The sequence below is a fragment of the Rhineura floridana genome, chromosome 6 (genome assembly GCF_030035675.1).
Source record: "Rhineura floridana isolate rRhiFlo1 chromosome 6, rRhiFlo1.hap2, whole genome shotgun sequence".
Lineage (NCBI taxonomy): Eukaryota > Metazoa > Chordata > Lepidosauria > Squamata > Rhineuridae > Rhineura > Rhineura floridana.
In genome coordinates, this window is record NC_084485.1 from 10,393,549 (window position 1) to 10,396,783 (window position 3,235).

Sequence of the window (3,235 nt, forward strand, 5' to 3'; positions counted from 1 at the left end):
ATTCCAGTCATTTAGGGTACAAGCCAGGGCCAGTGAGGTAGTGTGACATGTGGAGAGGGGATGTTGCCTGAGGAGGTGTGTGTTTATGTGGAGACGTCAGGCTTGTGTATTCCTGGAATGTTGCTTACTGTCAAATCTATTGCTCTACCCACTCTTGCCTTTGGCCCCCTCCACTGCTGGTATGTGGCCCTCGAAAGGTGGCTCAGGATACCTGAACAGCAGCTTGATGCCGTATGTCCTTGCCCAGTGACTGAGTTCTTTGGGGAGTCATTGGTAGTGTTCCCCCAGGTTCAGATGCGTGGCTTGCGTTGACCAGGTGCTGTGCATTCAGTATTGTGGGACCACCTCTGTGAAACTCCCTCCCTGTCGAACTTCAGGAGCCCAATGAAGACGTTGTTAAAAAATAAAATAAAATCAGCTGACATTCTAAGTAAGCTTTTCTGATTTTCTAGTTAATTTTATTGAGTTCATCCTTTGTTTCTGCTTTGTAACTTTATTGTTTAGAAACCACAATATTAAGTGGTATGTAAATTGTTGAAGCCTACGGCCATACTACCCTTAGCACACCCGATCTCATCTGATCTTGGAAGCTAAGTAGGGTCAGGCCTGGTTAGTACTTGGATGTGAGACCGCCTGGGAATACCAGGTACCGTAGGCTTAGAGAAAGGCAATGTAAGCCATTTCTGAATACCTCTTACCAGGAAAACCCATGAATATATAAGAAAAGATTCATAGGATTGCCATAAGTCATAATTGACTTGAAGGCATATAACAATAACAAAATTGCTGAAACTGACTAGAAAAGACAATAATGCTGGGAAAAACAGAAGGGAGTAGATAAAGAGGAAGGCCAAACAGAGATGGACTGATTCCATAAAGGAAGCCACAGACCTGAACTTACAAGATCTGAACAGGGTGGTTCACAATAGATGCTACTGGAGGTCACCGATTCATAGGGTTGCCATAAGTCGTAATCGACTTGAAGGCATACAGCAACAACATATTGTTAAAATAAATAAAAAGAAATAAAATGAGGGAATGAGGCCCTTGCTGTCAGGAAGGTTCCTCACCCTTGTTTTATGGGGAGCGATTCATAAATACAAATAACAATAGCAACAACAACAACAACTGACTCTGAAAGAGGGTGCTTAGATGAAGGCACATGAAGGCCCCTCAAATGAAGAGCCACCAGCAAGAAGGCCCTGCCTCTGATTGTCATCCCATCCCATCTCAAAAGATTGGGGGAGCACTTTAATCAGGGCCTCAGATGAAGGCTTTAATAGGCAGGACAGATTCCAACGGTGGTAGATGACCTTCCAAATCTTTCAAGAGGGAAGGGCCATAGCTCAGCAATAGCGCATCTGCTTTGCATGCAGAAGGTCCCTGGTTCAATCCTCAATGGCCTCTCCAGGTACAGCTGCCTGAAACCCTGGAGTGCTGCTGCCAGTCAGTGTAGACAATAGTGAGCTAGATGGAACAATGGTCTGATTCAGTATAAGGCAGCTCTGTATGTTCCAAATACCCTAATGCTTTCCCCCATTTATGCATTGCCATATACTCAGGACCAAACAGATGCAACATAGCAGATGCATGTAACTACCTCCTAATGTTAATTTTTAATGAGGAGTAGATGCAGGATGCTATTACCAAGTGTAGAGGGAGGATGAGAATTGGGGGGGGAAGAGAAGGGGGTGTTTAACCCTTTCCCTGCTGACAATTTCCCCACTCAAAATCTCCCCCCTCCCGGTTGGTTTATCTCCTGTGAAGGAAGAGAGATGGTACCGTGCTCATCCCCACTGCTGGGGGTGGGTGGGATTTTGACCAGATACACAGCCCACAGTGAAGACATTCAGCAGCCCTGTTCCCCCTGCACCTCTCTCTTAGATCAGAGCCTCCCCAGTTCTCTCTCTCTCTCTCTCTCTCTCTCTCTCTCTCTCTCCCCCTGCACACACACACACATTCAAAGCCAGATATGCAAGTCTGCCTTGTTGCCTTGGTCCTCAGCAGGGAGAAAGAGACCACATGAGTGAGAATTAAGAGAATCTAATTAAGATAATTGCATTTGATTCTAGTGCAAATGTGTGATTTTACCTGGGAGGGGCTCAACGACTCTGCCTAAATGGATTCTAATCTCCAACACAACAGGGGAAGCTCTCGAGGGGAAGTGCATGGGAAAACAGGGTTATTGAACCCTGTTCATATGGGAACTGTAAAAAGAATGTAGAAGGGTAGCCTCTCTCTTGTTCTTTCCCGTTCCTGATCAGTATTGAAGCAACACTCCAGGTAGAGATGGACCCAAATATCTGAAAGACCGCCTCCTTCCCTGCAGACCCTCAGGAGGCCCTCTGGGTCACTCCACTGCCCTCATAGGTTTGGGGTGTGTGTGGCCTGGGAGAGGGCATTCTCTGTGGCAGCCCCTAAGCTGTGGAACTCTCTGGTACCTTCATTAGACAGTTTTTTGGTGAATGCTGAATAAACCTCTTTACCTTGGCCTTTGACACCTGAGATATACGTTTTCAGGACCCAACCTATTCTTGTAAGTGTGATTTGTTTTTAAACTGTTTTTAATAATGAATTCCAAATTATTGTGCTCTGCCCTGGGACCTTACGGTGAAGGACAGTAAGAAATCAAATACATAACAATAAAAATCTCAGTGTTGGGCTAATCCTTGAGAATTTTTTGTTTCTAATTCCCATGTTGCTCCTCCATCTCAGTTTGACTTGAGTGTTTTCTGGAGGGGGGGGTTAGGGGGGTATCTGTTAAAATGCATGTTTACCCCCATAATTACAATTGTATACTCATGCATTATATGCATGCAATATGTGCATAATGCAATGTGCCCATTTCTGTACATAGTGCAATGTAAGCATTCTAACTTTTGTTTTACTGACCACAAGAACCTTTTAATTCCCTCCCTGCCTCCTCCTGTCCACTTCAGACTCAGGCAGTGACATCTCCTCCCTTCCCTCACCCCTGCCCAGTCCCTCTAATTTCATTTAGGAAATGAAGAGTTGGTTTTGGATTTTTGAACTCAGAAAGTAGATCAGAGCAAGGGAGTTAGAATTCCAGAATTATAAACTTATTGATGAGGTGTGTATGCAAAATAATGTTTTGAGCTTGGATCAAAAAACACTAACTTAGCAATAAGCTACATTTCCCTCCACCCTTTGAAATTGTTAGATATGTTACATGCATAATAGATCACGTTACCTGGGGACAAACAGAGGGAATGGT

General features: G+C 44.5%; 1 non-coding gene across 1 annotated transcript; it reads left to right on the forward strand.

Annotated features, from left to right (window-relative positions):
- Positions 1-539: 539 nt before the first annotated feature.
- On the forward strand, positions 540-658 carry LOC133388152 (5S ribosomal RNA). Its single transcript, XR_009763664.1, has one exon. It is a non-coding gene; the product is annotated as a 5S ribosomal RNA (ribosomal RNA).
- Positions 659-3,235: the final 2,577 nt, after the last annotated feature.